Source organism: Cryptomeria japonica, unplaced genomic scaffold (genome assembly GCF_030272615.1).
Source record: "Cryptomeria japonica unplaced genomic scaffold, Sugi_1.0 HiC_scaffold_254, whole genome shotgun sequence".
In the NCBI taxonomy this organism is placed as follows: Eukaryota; Viridiplantae; Streptophyta; class Pinopsida; order Cupressales; family Cupressaceae; genus Cryptomeria; species Cryptomeria japonica.
In genome coordinates, this window is record NW_026729076.1 from 54,705 (window position 1) to 67,500 (window position 12,796).

The following is a 12,796-nucleotide window of genomic DNA, read 5'->3' on the forward strand; positions in this document are numbered from 1 at the left end:
GCTGCCTTCACTAATTTCCAGAAAAAGGCAAAAAAAAATGAGATTTTAAAATTTCCGTTTTGAAAGATAGTGAAAAAAAAGGAACGCGGGTGCCATCTTGAGCCCGCCCTGGTGCGCAGCCCAGGCAAGGCATGCGCACCAAGGTGCCCACCCGAGGTGCACACCCGGGGCAAACCGGGCTCCGACTTCGTGCAGGCCGCACCTTGGAGCACACTTCGGAGCGCTCCTTGGTGCGCACCATGGTGCCCACCAGGGCGCACCCGAGGCAAACCGGGCTCCGACTTCGTGCACGCCGCACCTTGGAGCACACATCGGAGCGCTCCCAGGTTCGCACCAGCGTTGCGCACCTTTGATGCGCTGCCTTCACTAATTTCCAGAAAAGGCAAAAAAAAACGATATTTTAAAATTTCCGTTCTGAAAGATAGTGAAAAAAACGGAACGCGGGTGCCATCTTGAGCCCTTCCTGATGCGCAGCCCAGGCAAGTTGTGCGCACCAAGGTGCCCACCCTGGCGGAGGTGCGCGCCCGGGGCAAACCGGGCTCCGACTTCGTGCACTGCATGGTGCCCACCAAGGCGCGCAACCCAGCCAAGGTGCCCACCGCAGCGAAGGTGCACGCGAGGTGCGCACCCGAGGTGCACACCCGGGGCAAACCGGGCTCCGACTTCGTGCACGCCGCACCTTGGAGCACACTTCAGAGCGCTCCTTGGTACGCACCAGGGCGCGCAACCCAGCCAAGGTGCTCACCCCGGCGAAGGTGCACGCGAGGTGCGCACCCGGGGCAAACCGGGCTCGGACTTCGTGCACGCCGCACCTTGGAGCACACATCGGAGCGCTCCCGGGTTCGCACCAGCATTGCGCACCTTTGATGCGCTGCCTTCACTAATTTCCAGAAAAGGCAAAAAAAAGAAAAAAATGAGATTTTAAAATTTCCGTTTTGAAAGATAGTGAAAAAAACGGAACGCGGGTGCCATCTTGAGCCCGCCCTGGTGTGCAGCCCAGGCAAGTTGTGCGCACCAAGGCACCCACCCTGGCCAAGGTGGGTCACGGGGTGGGTCCTAGGGTGGGTAACGGGGTGGGTACTAAGGTGCGTGCCAAGGTGGGTCATAGGGTGGGTGCCAAGGTGGGCACCAGGGTGGGTGTGCACCAACCCTAGCCAGGGTAGGTCACGGGGTGGTTGTCGGGGTGGGCGTCAAGGAGCCAAGGTGGGTGGCAAGTAGCCAAGTTGCGTGCCAAGGTGGGTGTCGGGGTGGGTGCCAAGGATCCAAGGTGGGTGCCAAGGAACCAAGGTGGGTGTCTGGGTGGGTGCCGAGGTGGGAGCCAGGGTGGGTCCCAAGGTGAGTGCAAAGGTGGGTGCCAGGGTCAAGGTGAGTGCCAATGTGGGTTCCAAGGTGCCAGGGTCAGGGTGAGTGCCAATGTGGGTTCAAAGGTGCTAAGTTGGGTGCGAGGTTGGGTGCGAGGGTGGGTGGGTGCCAAGGTGTGCTAGGTGGAAGCCCGGGTGGGTCGGCATCCCATGGGTGTCGAGTTGGGTGCCTGATGGGTGCTTCTTGTCAAGTTTTAGTCGTCGGGACTCATTTCGAGCCTTAGAGGTCGTTTCTTGTCCGGTTGCCCTGTCTTCGACCTGGGAACCCAATTTTGGTCCTCGGGTCCCATTTTTTTTTGTCTCGCATCCCACTTTTGGCCTGTGGCCTTTTCGGGGTCGATTCTCGTTTTGGGCATCAGAGCATGTTTCTTCTCCTAAAACCCAATATTTGTTTATTAAGTCTCGGAACACATTTTTGTTCTCGTGGACCCATCATGGGTCTTGGAACGCATTTGTGGTCCTTGGGTCCCATTTTGCATCCCGAAACTTGTGTTTTGGTGCTTGATCCCTATTTTGGGTGCCCACCTTGCACCAAGTGCGCACCCGGGGCAAACCGAGCGCCTTGGTGCACCGGGGCAAGATCGAGCGTGCACCCGAGGCGCCCCGAACATGCACCAAGGTGCACTCGGCCCACATGTGAGCGCAGGTCGTTGCGCCCGAGGTGGTGTGTGGGCACCGCGTTGCAGACGGGACACTGCACGCACACGACGCCCCCTCCAGGTGCACGCACGTAGGCCGGGCCGGGTGCACACCCGACGCCCTAGCAAGGTGCGCGCACCCGGGCAGGGCTCACACTTGGCGAACGGGGCGCACTTCGCGAGGGAGGGTGTGCACCTCGACGGGGGTGGGTGGCCGGGGTGGATTCGCACGTGGGTCGCGGTTTGCTAAGTACACACTGCGACAAGCTCATAACGGGTGCGATCATACCAGCGTTAGTGCACCGGATCCCATCAGAACTCCGCAGTTAAGCGCGCTTGGGCCGGAGTAGTACTGGGATGGGTGACCTCCCGGGAAGTCCCGGTGTTGCACCCTTTTTTAGTTTTTCGCCGGGCGTCGCAATGCTATTTGAATAAACCTTTTGCCCGTTTGCGTTCTCGTCGGGGCCGGGCCGGGCCGGGGTGCGCTGCCCGCACTACCGCGCGCGCGGGGGGCGACACCGAGCGCGCACCCGAGGCGCCCCGAGCACACAGGCCACGGTGCAACCCGGGCGTTGTGCGCGCACCCCGGTGCGCCCGAGGTGCTGCGCGCGCACCCAGGTGAAATCGGTGTGCACCTCGGCCAGTGCGCGCTCGGTCGAGTCGCGCACGTTGGCCAAGGTGCACGGTGATGTTTCTTACTCTAAGGTTCCGCACCAGACGCCCGGGACAGGTGAGCGAAGCTGGGCGGGGCCGGGTGCGCGGCCGGGGCAGGTGCACGCAGCTGGAGAGAGCTTTGGAGCACACTTCGGAGCGCACCAATGATGCGCTCCATTCAAAAGTTTCCTGAAAAGGCAAAAAAAGTTGAGATTATAGAATTTCCCACTTGAGAGATTGTAAAAAAAAAAAATTTAAAATGAAGGAAACGCGGGTGCCAAGGTGTGCGCAGCCCAGCCAAGGTGTGCGCACCAAGGCGCCCACCCTGGCGAAGGTGCACGCAAGGTGCGCACCCGAGGCAAACCGGACAATTAACCCAACTTTCGACTTCGCGCGCACCTTGGAGCGCACTTCGGAGCGCTCCTTGGTGCGCACCAATCTTGGGCACCTCGGAGTGCACCATGGCGCCCACCAAGGTGCGCACCCGGGGCAAACCGAGCTCCGACTTCGTGCGCACCTTGGAGCGCACGAAAGGTGCGCACCATGGCGCCCACCAAGGTGCGCAGCCCAGCCAAGGCGTGCGCATCAAGGTGCGCACCCTGGCGAAGGTGCGCAGCCGGGGCAAACCGAGCTCCGACTTCGTGCGCACCTTGGAGCGCACAAAAGGTGCGCAACCCAGCCAAGGTGTGCGCACCCCGGTCAAACCGAGCTCCGAATCGTGCGCACCAGAGGTGCACGCCATCGTGCGCACCTTGGAGCACACTTCGGAGCCCTCCTTGGTGCGCGCCGATGTTGCGCACCTCGGAGCGCACCCGGGGAAAACAATGCAATTAACCCGACTTTCGACTTCGTGGGCACCTCGGAGCGCTCTCGGGTTCGCACCTCGGAGCACACCGAGGTGCGCACCTTTGATGCGCTGCCTTCACCAATTTCCAGAAAAGGCAAGAAAACATTGAGAAGGTGTGCGCACCGAGGTGCCCACCCTGGCGAAGGTGCACGCGAGGTGCGCACCCGGGGCAAACCGGGCTCCGACTTCGTGCACGCCGCACCTTGGAGCACACTTCGGAGCGCTCCTTGGTGCGCACCAGGGCGCGCAACCCAGCCGAGGTGCCCACCCCGGCGAAGGTGCACGCGAGGTGCGCACCCGGGGCAAACCGGGCTCCGACTTCGTGCACGCCATGGTGCCCACCGCGGCGAAGGTGCACGCGAGGTGCGCACCCGGGGCAAACCGGGCTCCGACTTCGTGCACGCCGCACCTTGGAGCACACTTCGGAGCGCTCCTTGGTGCGCACCATGGTGCCCACCAGGGCGCGCAACCCCGCCGAAGGTGCACGCGAGGTGCGCACCCGGGGCAAACCGGGCTCCGACTTCGTGCACGCCGCACCTTGGAGCACACTTCGGAGCGCTCCTTGGTGCGCACCATGGTGCCCACCAGGGCGCGCAACCCCGCCGAAGGTGCACGCGAGGTGCGCACCCGGGGCAAACCGGGCTCCGACTTCGTGCACGCCATGGTGCGCACCGCGGCGAAGGTGCGCACCCGGGGCAAACCGGGCTCCGACTTCGTGCACGCCGCACCTTGGAGCACACTTCGGAGCGCTCCTTGGTGCGCACCAGGGCGCGCAACCCAGCCGAGGTGCCCACCCCGGCGAAGGTGCACGCGAGGTGCGTACCCGGGGCAAACCGGGCTCCGACTTCGTGCACGCCGCACCTTGGAGCACACTTCGGAGCGCTCCTTGGTGCGCACCATGGTGCCCACCAGGCCGCGCAACCCAGCCAAGGTGTGCGCACCAAGGTGCACGCGAGGTGCGCACCCGGGGCAAACCGGGGTCCGACTTCGTGCACGCCGCACCTTGGAGCACACATCGGGGCGCTCCCGGGTTCGCACCGGCGTTGCGCACCGTGGTGGGCACCTCGGAGCACACCAAGGTGGGCAGCGAGGTGCGCACCTTTGATGCGATGCCTTCACTAATTTCCATAAAAGGCAAAAAAAAAACGAGATTTTAAAATTTCCGTTTTGAAAGATAGTGAGAAAAAGGGAATGCTGGTGCCATCTTGAGCCCGCCCTGGTGCGCAGCCCAGCCAAGGTGTGCGCACCAAGGTGCCCACCCTGGCGAAGGTGCGCGCCCGGGCAATTAACCCAACTTCCAACTTCGCGCGCGCCAGGGTGGGAGCGCACCCAACAACCGGGCCTGGGAAGAGCCAATGCGAGAAACCCCACCAAACGCTCTGACAAAAAAAGAGGGGGCGCTCCAGTAACCCCGCTTCGGAGCGCACCCTGGGCAAACCCAGCCAAGGTGCCCACCCCGGCCAAGGTGCAGGCGAGGTGCGCACCCGGGGCAAACCGGGCTCCGACAACGTGCACGCCGCACCTTGGAGCACACTTCGTAGCGCTCCCGGGTGCGCACCTCAGAGCACACCAAGGTGGGCAGCGAGGTGCGCACCTTTGATGCGCTGCCTTCACTAATTTCCAGAAAAGGCAAAAAAAAAAGGAGATTTTAAAATTTCCGTTTTGAAAGATAGTGAAAAAAACGGAACGCGCGTGCCATCTTGAGCCCGCCCTGGTGCGCAGCCCAGGTAAGGTGCCCACCCTGGCAAAGGTGCGCACCCGGGCAATTAACCCTACTTCCGACTTCATGCGCGCCAGGGTGGCAACCGGGCCTCGGAAGAGCCAATGCGAGAAACCCCACCAAACGCTCCGACAAAAAAAGAGGCGGCGCTCCAATAACCCCGCTTCGGAGCGCAGCCGGGGCAAACCCAGCCAAGGTGCCCACCCCGACGAAGGTGCACGCGAGGTGCGCACCCGGGGCAAACCGGGCTCCGACAACGTGCACGCAGCACCTTGGAGCACACTTCGAAGCACTCCCGGGTGCCCACCGGCGTTGCGCACCGTGGTGGGCAGCGAGGTGCGCACCTTTGATGCGCTGCCTTCACTAATTTCCAGAAAAAGGCAAAAAAAAATGAGATTTTAAAATTTCCGTTTTGAAAGATAGTGAAAAAAAAGGAACGCGGGTGCCATCTTGAGCCCGCCCTGGTGCGCAGCCCAGGCAAGGCATGCGCACCAAGGTGCCCACCCGAGGTGCACACCCGGGGCAAACCGGGCTCCGACTTCGTGCAGGCCGCACCTTGGAGCACACTTCGGAGCGCTCCTTGGTGCGCACCATGGTGCCCACCAGGGCGCGCAACCCAGCCAAGGTCTGCACACTAAGGTGCCCACCCCGGCGAAGGTGCACGCGAGGTGCGCACCCGGGGCAAACCGGGCTCCGACTTCGTGCACGCCATGGTGCCCACCGCGGCGAAGGTGCACGCGAGGTGCGCACCCGGGGCAAACCGGGCTCCGACTTCGTGCACGCCGCACCTTGGAGCACACTTCGGAGCGCTCCTTGGTGCGCACCATGGTGCCCACCAGGGCGCGCAACCCAGCCAAGGTGTGCGCACCAAGGTGCACGCGAGGTGCGCACCCGGGGCAAACCGGGGTCCGACTTCGTGCACGCCGCACCTTGGAGCACACATCGGAGCGCTCCCAGGTTCGCACCAGCGTTGCGCACCTTTGATGCGCTGCCTTCACTAATTTCCAGAAAAGGCAAAAAAAAACGATATTTTAAAATTTCCGTTCTGAAAGATAGTGAAAAAAACGGAACGCGGGTGCCATCTTGAGCCCTTCCTGGTGCGCAGCCCAGGCAAGTTGTGCGCACCAAGGTGCCCACCCTGGCGGAGGTGCGCGCCCGGGGCAAACCGGGCTCCGACTTCGTGCACTGCATGGTGCCCACCAAGGCGCGCAACCCAGCCAAGGTGCCCACCGCAGCGAAGGTGCACGCGAGGTGCACACCCGGGGCAAACCGGGCTCCGACTTCGTGCACGCCGCACCTTGGAGCACACTTCAGAGCGCTCCTTGGTGCGCACCAGGGCGCGCAACCCAGCCGAGGTGCCCACCCCGGCGAAGGTGCACGCGAGGTGCGCACCCGGGGCAAACCGGGCTCCGACTTCGTGCACGCCATGGTGCCCACCGCGGCGAAGGTGCGCACCCGGGGCAAACCGGGCTCCGACTTCGTGCACGCCGCACCTTGGAGCACACTTCGGAGCGCTCCTTGGTGCGCACCATGGTGCCCACCAGGCCGCGCAACCCAGCCAAGGTGTGCGCACCAAGGTGCACGCGAGGTGCGCACCCGGGGCAAACCGGGGTCCGACTTCGTGCACGCCGCACCTTGGAGCACACATCGGGGCGCTCCCGGGTTCGCACCGGCGTTGCGCACCGTGGTGGGCACCTCGGAGCACACCAAGGTGGGCAGCGAGGTGCGCACCTTTGATGCGATGCCTTCACTAATTTCCATAAAAGGCAAAAAAAAAACGAGATTTTAAAATTTCCGTTTTGAAAGATAGTGAGAAAAAGGGAATGCTGGTGCCATCTTGAGCCCGCCCTGGTGCGCAGCCCAGCCAAGGTTTGCGCACCAAGGTGCCCACCCTGGCGAAGGTGCGCGCCCGGGCAATTAACCCAACTTCCAACTTCGCGCGCGCCAGGGTGGGAGCGCACCCAACAACCGGGCCTGGGAAGAGCCAATGCGAGAAACCCCACCAAACTCTCTGACAAAAAAAGAGGGGGCGCTCCAGTAACCCCGCTTCGGAGCGCACCCTGGGCAAACCCAGCCAAGGTGCCCACCCCGGCCAAGGTGCAGGCGAGGTGCGCACCCGGGGCAAACCGGGCTCCGACAACGTGCACGCCGCACCTTGGAGCACACTTCGTAGCGCTCCCGGGTGCGCACCTCAGAGCACACCAAGGTGGGCAGCGAGGTGCGCACCTTTGATGCGCTGCCTTCACTAATTTCCAGAAAAGGCAAAAAAAAAAGGAGATTTTAAAATTTCCGTTTTGAAAGATAGTGAAAAAAACGGAACGCGCGTGCCATCTTGAGCCCGCCCTGGTGCGCAGCCCAGGTAAGGTGCCACCCTGGCAAAGGTGCGCACCCGGGCAATTAACCCTACTTCCGACTTCGTGCGCGCCAGGGTGGCAACCGGGCCTCGGAAGAGCCAATGCGAGAAACCCCACCAAACGCTCCGACAAAAAAAGAGGCGGCGCTCCAATAACCCCGCTTCGGAGCGCAGCCGGGGCAAACCAAGCCAAGGTGCCCACCCCGACGAAGGTGCACGCGAGGTGCGCACCCGGGGCAAACCGGGCTCCGACAACGTGCACGCAGCACCTTGGAGCACACTTCGAAGCACTCCCGGGTGCCCACCGGCGTTGCGCACCGTGGTGGGCAGCGAGGTGCGCACCTTTGATGCGCTGCCTTCACTAATTTCCAGAAAAAGGCAAAAAAAAATGAGATTTTAAAATTTCCGTTTTGAAAGATAGTGAAAAAAAAGGAACGCGGGTGCCATCTTGAGCCCGCCCTGGTGCGCAGCCCAGGCAAGGCATGCGCACCAAGGTGCCCACCCGAGGTGCACACCCGGGGCAAACCGGGCTCCGACTTCGTGCAGGCCGCACCTTGGAGCACACTTCGGAGCGCTCCTTGGTGCGCACCATGGTGCCCACCAGGGCGCACCCGAGGCAAACCGGGCTCCGACTTCGTGCACGCCGCACCTTGGAGCACACATCGGAGCGCTCCCAGGTTCGCACCAGCGTTGCGCACCTTTGATGCGCTGCCTTCACTAATTTCCAGAAAAGGCAAAAAAAAACGATATTTTAAAATTTCCGTTCTGAAAGATAGTGAAAAAAACGGAACGCGGGTGCCATCTTGAGCCCTTCCTGATGCGCAGCCCAGGCAAGTTGTGCGCACCAAGGTGCCCACCCTGGCGGAGGTGCGCGCCCGGGGCAAACCGGGCTCCGACTTCGTGCACTGCATGGTGCCCACCAAGGCGCGCAACCCAGCCAAGGTGCCCACCGCAGCGAAGGTGCACGCGAGGTGCGCACCCGAGGTGCACACCCGGGGCAAACCGGGCTCCGACTTCGTGCACGCCGCACCTTGGAGCACACTTCAGAGCGCTCCTTGGTACGCACCAGGGCGCGCAACCCAGCCAAGGTGCTCACCCCGGCGAAGGTGCACGCGAGGTGCGCACCCGGGGCAAACCGGGCTCGGACTTCGTGCACGCCGCACCTTGGAGCACACATCGGAGCGCTCCCGGGTTCGCACCAGCATTGCGCACCTTTGATGCGCTGCCTTCACTAATTTCCAGAAAAGGCAAAAAAAAGAAAAAAATGAGATTTTAAAATTTCCGTTTTGAAAGATAGTGAAAAAAACGGAACGCGGGTGCCATCTTGAGCCCGCCCTGGTGTGCAGCCCAGGCAAGTTGTGCGCACCAAGGCACCCACCCTGGCCAAGGTGGGTCACGGGGTGGGTCCTAGGGTGGGTAACGGGGTGGGTACTAAGGTGCGTGCCAAGGTGGGTCATAGGGTGGGTGCCAAGGTGGGCACCAGGGTGGGTGTGCACCAACCCTAGCCAGGGTAGGTCACGGGGTGGTTGTCGGGGTGGGCGTCAAGGAGCCAAGGTGGGTGGCAAGTAGCCAAGTTGCGTGCCAAGGTGGGTGTCGGGGTGGGTGCCAAGGATCCAAGGTGGGTGCCAAGGAACCAAGGTGGGTGTCTGGGTGGGTGCCGAGGTGGGAGCCAGGGTGGGTCCCAAGGTGAGTGCAAAGGTGGGTGCCAGGGTCAAGGTGAGTGCCAATGTGGGTTCCAAGGTGCCAGGGTCAGGGTGAGTGCCAATGTGGGTTCAAAGGTGCTAAGTTGGGTGCGAGGTTGGGTGCGAGGGTGGGTGGGTGCCAAGGTGTGCTAGGTGGAAGCCCGGGTGGGTCGGCATCCCATGGGTGTCGAGTTGGGTGCCTGATGGGTGCTTCTTGTCAAGTTTTAGTCGTCGGGACTCATTTCGAGCCTTAGAGGTCGTTTCTTGTCCGGTTGCCCTGTCTTCGACCTGGGAACCCAATTTTGGTCCTCGGGTCCCATTTTTTTTTGTCTCGCATCCCACTTTTGGCCTGTGGCCTTTTCGGGGTCGATTCTCGTTTTGGGCATCAGAGCATGTTTCTTCTCCTAAAACCCAATATTTGTTTATTAAGTCTCGGAACACATTTTTGTTCTCGTGGACCCATCATGGGTCTTGGAACGCATTTGTGGTCCTTGGGTCCCATTTTGCATCCCGAAACTTGTGTTTTGGTGCTTGATCCCTATTTTGGGTGCCCACCTTGCACCAAGTGCGCACCCGGGGCAAACCGAGCGCCTTGGTGCACCGGGGCAAGATCGAGCGTGCACCCGAGGCGCCCCGAACATGCACCAAGGTGCACTCGGCCCACATGTGAGCGCAGGTCGTTGCGCCCGAGGTGGTGTGTGGGCACCGCGTTGCAGACGGGACACTGCACGCACACGACGCCCCCTCCAGGTGCACGCACGTAGGCCGGGCCGGGTGCACACCCGACGCCCTAGCAAGGTGCGCGCACCCGGGCAGGGCTCACACTTGGCGAACGGGGCGCACTTCGCGAGGGAGGGTGTGCACCTCGACGGGGGTGGGTGGCCGGGGTGGATTCGCACGTGGGTCGCGGTTTGCTAAGTACACACTGCGACAAGCTCATAACGGGTGCGATCATACCAGCGTTAGTGCACCGGATCCCATCAGAACTCTGCAGTTAAGCGCGCTTGGGCCGGAGTAGTACTGGGATGGGTGACCTCCCGGGAAGTCCCGGTGTTGCACCCTTTTTTAGTTTTTCGCCGGGCGTCGCAATGCTATTTGAATAAACCTTTTGCCCGTTTGCGTTCTCGTCGGGGCCGGGCCGGGCCGGGGTGCGCTGCCCGCACTACCGCGCGCGCGGGGGCGACACCGAGCGCGCACCCGAGGCGCCCCGAGCACACAGGCCACGGTGCAACCCGGGCGTTGTGCGCGCACCCCGGTGCGCCCGAGGTGCTGCGCGCGCACCCAGGTGAAATCGGTGTGCACCTCGGCCAGTGCGCGCTCGGTCGAGTCGCGCACGTTGGCCAAGGTGCACGGTGATGTTTCTTACTCTAAGGTTCCGCACCAGACGCCCGGGACAGGTGAGCGAAGCTGGGCGGGGCCGGGTGCGCGGCCGGGGCAGGTGCACGCAGCTGGAGAGAGCTTTGGAGCACACTTCGGAGCGCACCAATGATGCGCTCCATTCAAAAGTTTCCTGAAAAGGCAAAAAAAGTTGAGATTATAGAATTTCCCACTTGAGAGATTGTAAAAAAAAAAAATTTAAAATGAAGGAAACGCGGGTGCCAAGGTGTGCGCAGCCCAGCCAAGGTGTGCGCACCAAGGCGCCCACCCTGGCGAAGGTGCACGCAAGGTGCGCACCCGAGGCAAACCGGACAATTAACCCAACTTTCGACTTCGCGCGCACCTTGGAGCGCACTTCGGAGCGCTCCTTGGTGCGCACCAATCTTGGGCACCTCGGAGTGCACCATGGCGCCCACCAAGGTGCGCACCCGGGGCAAACCGAGCTCCGACTTCGTGCGCACCTTGGAGCGCACGAAAGGTGCGCACCATGGCGCCCACCAAGGTGCGCAGCCCAGCCAAGGCGTGCGCATCAAGGTGCGCACCCTGGCGAAGGTGCGCACCCGGGGCAAACCGAGCTCCGACTTCGTGCGCACCTTGGAGCGCACAAAAGGTGCGCAACCCAGCCAAGGTGTGCGCACCCCGGTCAAACCGAGCTCCGAATCGTGCGCACCAGAGGTGCACGCCATCGTGCGCACCTTGGAGCACACTTCGGAGCCCTCCTTGGTGCGCGCCGATGTTGCGCACCTCGGAGCGCACCCGGGGAAAACAATGCAATTAACCCGACTTTCGACTTCGTGGGCACCTCGGAGCGCTCTCGGGTTCGCACCTCGGAGCACACCGAGGTGCGCACCTTTGATGCGCTGCCTTCACCAATTTCCAGAAAAGGCAAGAAAACATTGAGAAGGTGTGCGCACCGAGGTGCCCACCCTGGCGAAGGTGCACGCGAGGTGCGCACCCGGGGCAAACCGGGCTCCGACTTCGTGCACGCCGCACCTTGGAGCACACTTCGGAGCGCTCCTTGGTGCGCACCAGGGCGCGCAACCCAGCCGAGGTGCCCACCCCGGCGAAGGTGCACGCGAGGTGCGCACCCGGGGCAAACCGGGCTCCGACTTCGTGCACGCCATGGTGCCCACCGCGGCGAAGGTGCACGCGAGGTGCGCACCCGGGGCAAACCGGGCTCCGACTTCGTGCACGCCGCACCTTGGAGCACACTTCGGAGCGCTCCTTGGTGCGCACCATGGTGCCCACCAGGGCGCGCAACCCCGCCGAAGGTGCACGCGAGGTGCGCACCCGGGGCAAACCGGGCTCCGACTTCGTGCACGCCATGGTGCGCACCGCGGCGAAGGTGCGCACCCGGGGCAAACCGGGCTCCGACTTCGTGCACGCCGCACCTTGGAGCACACTTCGGAGCGCTCCTTGGTGCGCACCAGGGCGCGCAACCCAGCCGAGGTGCCCACCCCGGCGAAGGTGCACGCGAGGTGCGTACCCGGGGCAAACCGGGCTCCGACTTCGTGCACGCCGCACCTTGGAGCACACTTCGGAGCGCTCCTTGGTGCGCACCATGGTGCCCACCAGGCCGCGCAACCCAGCCAAGGTGTGCGCACCAAGGTGCACGCGAGGTGCGCACCCGGGGCAAACCGGGGTCCGACTTCGTGCACGCCGCACCTTGGAGCACACATCGGGGCGCTCCCGGGTTCGCACCGGCGTTGCGCACCGTGGTGGGCACCTCGGAGCACACCAAGGTGGGCAGCGAGGTGCGCACCTTTGATGCGATGCCTTCACTAATTTCCATAAAAGGCAAAAAAAAAACGAGATTTTAAAATTTCCGTTTTGAAAGATAGTGAGAAAAAGGGAATGCTGGTGCCATCTTGAGCCCGCCCTGGTGCGCAGCCCAGCCAAGGTGTGCGCACCAAGGTGCCCACCCTGGCGAAGGTGCGCGCCCGGGCAATTAACCCAACTTCCAACTTCGCGCGCGCCAGGGTGGGAGCGCACCCAACAACCGGGCCTGGGAAGAGCCAATGCGAGAAACCCCACCAAACGCTCTGACAAAAAAAGAGGGGGCGCTCCAGTAACCCCGCTTCGGAGCGCACCCTGGGCAAACCCAGCCAAGGTGCCCACCCCGGCCAAGGTGCAGGCGAGGTGCGCACCCGGGGCAAACCGGGCT

General features: G+C 62.8%; 2 non-coding genes across 2 annotated transcripts; both read left to right on the forward strand.

Annotated features, from left to right (window-relative positions):
• Positions 1-2,274: 2,274 nt before the first annotated feature.
• On the forward strand, positions 2,275-2,393 carry LOC131869614 (5S ribosomal RNA). The gene has a single exon (XR_009367996.1). It is a non-coding gene; the product is annotated as a 5S ribosomal RNA (ribosomal RNA).
• A 7,805-nt stretch (positions 2,394-10,198) lies between these two features.
• On the forward strand, positions 10,199-10,317 carry LOC131869635 (5S ribosomal RNA). The gene has a single exon (XR_009368017.1). It is a non-coding gene; the product is annotated as a 5S ribosomal RNA (ribosomal RNA).
• The last annotated feature ends 2,479 nt before the right edge of the window (positions 10,318-12,796 follow it).